This window comes from Equus quagga, chromosome 5 (genome assembly GCF_021613505.1).
Source record: "Equus quagga isolate Etosha38 chromosome 5, UCLA_HA_Equagga_1.0, whole genome shotgun sequence".
In the NCBI taxonomy this organism is placed as follows: domain Eukaryota; kingdom Metazoa; phylum Chordata; class Mammalia; order Perissodactyla; family Equidae; genus Equus; species Equus quagga.
The window spans coordinates 71273283-71279565 of record NC_060271.1 but is presented as its reverse complement, the minus strand read 5'-3'; the positions used below and the strand labels follow the sequence as shown (position 1 = coordinate 71279565).

The 6283-nt window shown below is 37.5% G+C and overlaps 1 non-coding gene across 1 annotated transcript; it reads right to left on the bottom strand.

The window, feature by feature from the left end:
- Positions 1-3956: 3956 nt before the first annotated feature.
- LOC124240511 (U6 spliceosomal RNA) lies at positions 3957-4062 on the bottom strand. Its single transcript, XR_006888902.1, has one exon. It is a non-coding gene; the product is annotated as a U6 spliceosomal RNA (small nuclear RNA).
- Positions 4063-6283: the final 2221 nt, after the last annotated feature.

The following is a 6283-nucleotide window of genomic DNA, read 5'->3' as shown; positions in this document are numbered from 1 at the left end:
ATATTTGAGGAATTTGCAAACCAGTTTCCATAGTGGCTGCACCAATTTATATTCCCAAGAGCAGTGTAGGAAGGTTCCTTTTTCTCCACATCCTCTCCAACACTTGTTATTTTTTTGTCTCTTTAATAATAGTCACTCTGAGAGACATGAGGTGATATCTTATTGTGGTTTTGATTTGCATTTCCCTAATAATTAGTGATGTTGAACATCTTTTCATGTGCCTATTGGCCATCTGTATATCTTCTCTGGAAAAATGTCTGTTCAGATCCCCTGCCCATTTTTTGGTTGGGTTGTTTGTTTTTGTTGTTTTTGAGTTATATCAGTTCTTTATATATTTTGGATATTAGTCCCTTGTGGGATATATGATTTGAAAGTTTCTTCTCCCAGCCCGTAGGTTGTCTTTTCATCTCAGTTCTGTTCCATGGATCTGTGTGTCTGTTTTTCTGCCAGTGCCATGCTCTTTTGATTACTATAGCTTTATAATTTGAAATTGGGAGTGTAATACCTCCAGCTTTGTTTTTCTCTCAGGATTGCTTTAGCATTTGAGGTCTTTCATTGTTCCACATAAATTTTAGGATTCTTTGTTCTATTTCCTTTGCTATGTAGAAGCTTTTTACTTTCATGTAGTCCCATTTGTTTATTTTTTCTTTTGTTTCCCTTTCCTGAAGAGACATGATATTCAAAAAGATACTTCTAAGACCTATGTCAAAGTGCACACTCCCTGTTTTCTTCTAGGAGTTTTTTGGTTTCAGGTCTTATATTCAAGTCTTTAATCCCTTTTGAGTTAATATTTGTGTATGGAGTAAGATAATGGTCTACTTTCATTCTTTTGCATATAGCTGTCCAGTTTCCCCAAAACCATTTATTGCAGAGATTTTCCTCTCTCCATTATATATTCTTGGCTACTTTGTCAAAAATTAGCTATTCGTAGATGTGCGGGTTTATTTCTGGGCTCTCAGTTCTGTTCCATGGATCTGTGTGTCTGTTTTTCTGCCAGTGCCATGCTCTTTTGATTACTATAGCTTTATAATTTGAAATTGGGAGTGTAATACCTCCAGCTTTGTTTTTCTCTCAGGATTGCTTTAGCATTTGAGGTCTTTCATTGTTCCACATAAATTTTAGGATTCTTTGTTCTATTTCCAAGTCTTTGGTATCAGTGAAGAACTATCTCATTATCACCAGTGGAGTGTAAACAGTAGCTAAAAAATTTCTAGTCAGGGATGTTTGAAGAGATAATGTCAAATTAAATGTATGATGAGATTAAAACAACTTTAAAGCCCTTTTCAATATTCTCAGTCTGTTTCTAAGAAATTATTCTATATAATTTTATCTTTACTGAAGGTCTCACTTTATAGGTAAGATAGTGCCCATATCCCAGATCAAAGTGGGGAGACATTGAAACTTATAGGTGGATAATTCATATCTACCCAATACTCAACCTGAAAATAAGAGAGATATGGCTCTTTGGGAAAGCATCTCAAGTAGCTGCTTTACTCCCCTAGACTAGTCCAAAAATGAATAGAAATAAAAAAAAAAAAAAAAGAATGTTTTTGCCTGCCTTCAAGTAGTGTGGTTTTATTAGTTAGTTTAAAGGCCAATATGTGATAATAAGAGACTTAACAATTTATTGACTTAAGAAACAGAGTTCATTTAACAGTCCATGGTATGTGATGCAAACTAGCAGATATCTCTACTCACTTAGGCAATTGATGGAAACTCGGGAATCTTCAGTATATGGCATGTTCAACAGGGTGGCTGTCCCTAAAGAGGCCCACATCATTTCGATTGTTTGGGCTAGAACTTACCCATAAAGACACTACAAACTTCAAGGGTGCAAAGGAATGAAGTTTAGCCATGTAACCAGAAAAAAATTCACGATGAATTTTTGTGGATAGCTGTCTTTTAAATTATGATTGCTGCAGAAATTTTGAGAGCTCACTGGCCAGCCCTCCATTCCAATCCCTTGCTTAGAAGAAAGTTAAACCTTTGTGGGATGGATAGGTATGAAGTTTTTGAAACTAGTGTTAACCAGCAGAATACATAGGCCAGAAAAGATTTTCTGAGTGCTCTGGTGAGAAACTCTCAAGATTCAGGATATACAAAATAATGTTTAAAATGGATGTTTATCAATATTTTAGTTAACTAGATTTTTTAAAACGTCCTATTGTGATATAACGTATAAATTGTTTATTCCTTCTAAGCATCAATATTCTAATCACATGAATAAGCAAACTAGGTCACTACCTACCACTCAGTTCTGTTTTAAGAAGTAACTACATTCCTTATGCACTGAGCTTGGCATTTAAGAGGGGGAAAAAAGGTTAAGGTTTTCTTTCTCCCTCTTTTGGACCAAAACATTTTGAGTTTTCTTTGCCTCTGTGTTTTGCTCTTGCTGTTTTCTTCTCATAGACTGACCTCGTTTACCACATGTCTCTATTCTACCTATCATTCTAGGAAACTGCTTCAAAGACCACCTCAGCCTTGAAGCCTTCCCAGATTCTCTCATTGGGACACTCCCTCCACTGTTTACCATTAACATTTTATTGGTAACACTGGAGATGTTATCATTTCCTAGCATGAATTAGAGGGTTTTTTTTTTTAACTGCTTTTTATTTTTCAAAGTACAGAATAAATTTTACAGTTCTCACCAAAATGTTTCCTTGAGAATGTGGAACTTGAGCTGACCGTTGCAAGATAAGAATTATTTAGGTGGGGATATGGATCTAACAACAACAGACGGAGCCAAGATGTGGTGTTACAAAGAATCCATTTTGTTTGTTTTTTGTTAATGGGAAATGAGAGAGTGATACTGATATTTCATTACCCATAAGCTCTCATCCTTACCAATCACTGAGCAAATGCTGTCTGCTATCAGCAAGGCTCTTTATTAGGAAGTTAGTCTATAAAGTCGTGAAAGATGTGTATTCTGTTCTGAAGAGGTTTACGTGATATAATTTTTTTTTTCGTGGAAGTGGAAGAGGATTTGTGCTAATCCATCCACATTCTCTCACCTTATTTCCCTAGAGATTAAATCAGCATGTTCGCACATCAGCTGATTAGAGTTAAAAATCCCATCTATATCCATGAATTTTGTATTGATCACTGAACCCACTCAGAAGCAAACTCTAATCTCTTTGTCCTATTTCCAACATTCCCTCTCCATTAGGAAGAGAAGTTTTTAATTCTTGGCTCCATGCCCAGATAGATACACCCCTGGGGACATATAAAGATATACATTTAAAATGTTAATCCAAAGGACAAGGATAATTTATTTTCTAAAATGTTAGGTAATTTTAAATATCAATTTTTCATTAAAATTAAGATATAGTATGGAGTAGAAAGTTACAATAGTGTATACTTTGAAACAAAACATCCAAGTTCATAGAAATCATATACGGGGCTGGCCCCATGGCCAAGTGGTTAAGTTCCCACGCTCCGGTACTGCGGCCCAGGGTTTTGTTGGTTCGGATCGTGGGCATGGACATGGCACCACTCATCAGGCCACGTTGAGGCGGTTCCCACGTGTCACAACTAGAAGGACCCACAACTAAAATATGCAACTATGTACTGAGGGGATTTGGGGAGGAAAAGCAGAAAGAAAATAAAAAAGAAGATTGGCAACAGTTGTTAGCTCAGGTGCCAATGTTTAAAAAAAAAAAAGAAATCGTATACTTGTACTGGCTATTTCATCATTCTTCCCAAGAGTCTTGGGTTACAAATCAATTCTCTGCTGTTCATAGGAATTCTTTTTATTTAATTTTTAAATTTTTTTTATTATTTTGAAGTAATATTGGTTTATAACATTACATAAACTTCAGTTGTATATCATAATATATTTTGAATTCTGTGTAGATTACATCATGTTCACCACCCAAAGACTAATTACAATCTGTCCCCACACACGTGTGCCTAATCACCCTTTCACCCTCCTCCCTCCCTGCTTCCCCTCTGGTAACCAAAATATGGAATGCTTCATGAACTTGCGAGTCATCCTTGCACAGGGCCATGCTAATCTTCTCTGTATTGTTCCCATTTTAGTATACGTGCTGCCAAAGCGAGCACAGGAATTCTTCATTGGAAGAATTTGAGAGTTCCTGTTTTAGTCAGCTATTGGATTATCAGGCCAATGAGTTTTCAATTTAGATTTGCTGCCTCCAGTCATCTGAAGGCTGTGTCAAAATATGGTTCCTCAACTGGAGCAGTGTGGGGCCATGAGATATTCAGGTTAGTTAGCAGCAGATCTGGGATCATGGGTTAAGGGGTTTGGACTCTTTGTAGAGATAGCATAAGCTACCGCACATGTCAGCCTGGTCAATTGGGGTCAAGCCCACTCACAATTCCATTTCTGCCTAGAACTCTAGGACAATCATTTTGGGTAACTCTGATTGTCATTTCTAAAACATCTACACAAGGCACTCTGAAGCTGTCTTCAGTGGCTCAATCCTCAGAAAATCAATGTCAGAAACTCAGGCCTCGTTCTCTTGCAATATCAAACTACATCATTCTGTCCATTTCAACACAAGCTTTACAAAGATTTAATATTTTTTGATAATGTCCCATTATGTGAATGTTGTCCAGGAATGACTTCTCATCAAACTTGAGATGCTGAGATGAAAGAAATAAGTGTGTGCTCTTATTCCTTGCCCATTTTCTTTCATTATTTAGATGACCTCACCTTTTGATGTTCTGAATTAAAGAGCATTTATTCTCCAAGTGCAACCTGGTTTATTCTTACTGTTCTTCTCTGGACACTGCTGGGCCTTCCCCAGTATGAGGATTCAATGGGCTCTTCCAGAAACCTTTACCATAGAGAGAAATCAGGAAACCAGCAGCAACTGTAGAATTTGACACTGCCCCTGAAAGGCAAGCTTTGTGCTTAGCACAGGGTAGCTGACAACTATCTTAGTCATCATAGTTATACCCCTGTTGTGTTTTTGGAAATGGACACTATACCACAATGGTTAAGGATGTGATCCTCAGCATTAAACAGACCCAGGCTTAACTTTACGCCATGCCACTTAATAAAAGTTTAATTTGGGCAAATTACTTAAATAAACCATCTGTAAAATAGGTATAATGGGAGTGCTGATCTTATAGGATTGATATGGTCATCAAAGAAGAGCATATTTGTATGACACTTGACCATAGGCTTCGTACTAATGTTAGTGTTCTGTTTTCTGACATACTTTATTTTTTGGTGAGGAAGATTGTCCCTGAGCTAACATCTGTGTCAACCTTCCTCTATTTTGTATGTGGGACACCACCACAGCACGGCTTGATGAGCGGTGTGTAGGTCTGAGCCTGAGATCCCCTGAACCCTGGGCCGCCAATGTGGAGCACACGAACTTAACCACTACACCACCTGACTGGCCCCTCTGACATCCTAATTTTTCTTAACTTTCTACTTATTTCTTCTTTGTAGGCATAAATTTTGAAATGCTTATCATGAAAATGTTTACTCTTAGGTTCTGAACTCTTATTGTCCGGCTCAGCTGGGACCCCTTGACACCTACTTTGACCAGCCTATTGGGACACTAGACTTTCCTACACTTTTGAGTTTGGTTAGAAACTCTGAATTCTGATATTAGCTTCATCCTATAATTTATAACCACACACTTTTTCCTACATATAGATCATCCTTCATTTTTCTCTCTCACCTGTACACCAGTTCAGCCATTTTATTCATTGTGTGACCTGGCCCCTGGTCTCTCCTTAATTATACACAGCTGTTCTATAGCTGTATACCGCCTTAGCTCTGACTTCTGGACGGTGAGATAATTCTCCAGCAATTCACGGGCTCCTGTCTTCTTTAGGCCTTCTTCTCTTTCTTTGGAATAGAACAGTGTACCTCAACAGGAGACAAAAATACCATCTGACTTAAAGTCATCAGTTTTTTGACCTTCACTGACAGCCTTCAGGACAAAAATTTTCATCTTTCTTGGCATATGTCCAAGTGGTTTTATTCTGCATCTAGATTAGAATCCACAGACCTTTCTTCTCTTCAAAGTTGACTGATTCAATATTGCTGTGATGGATGAAACCTAAGGCAAGAAATCGGGCTGTTTAATGTTATATTTGCTAGCTGGTTCCTAAGAAGTCTCTATTCAGTGATTTCTTTGAGAGTCTGGGAAAACTCAAGTTAGATCTTAGATAGATGAGAGTACCACAGAGAGGGAGGTGACAGTCCCTACTCATGATGTAAAGACAATGCAATTATTCTGTAGCCTAGCCCTTGATCATTGTTCAGAATAAATATTTGTTAAATGCTTGATGCTTTCAGAAC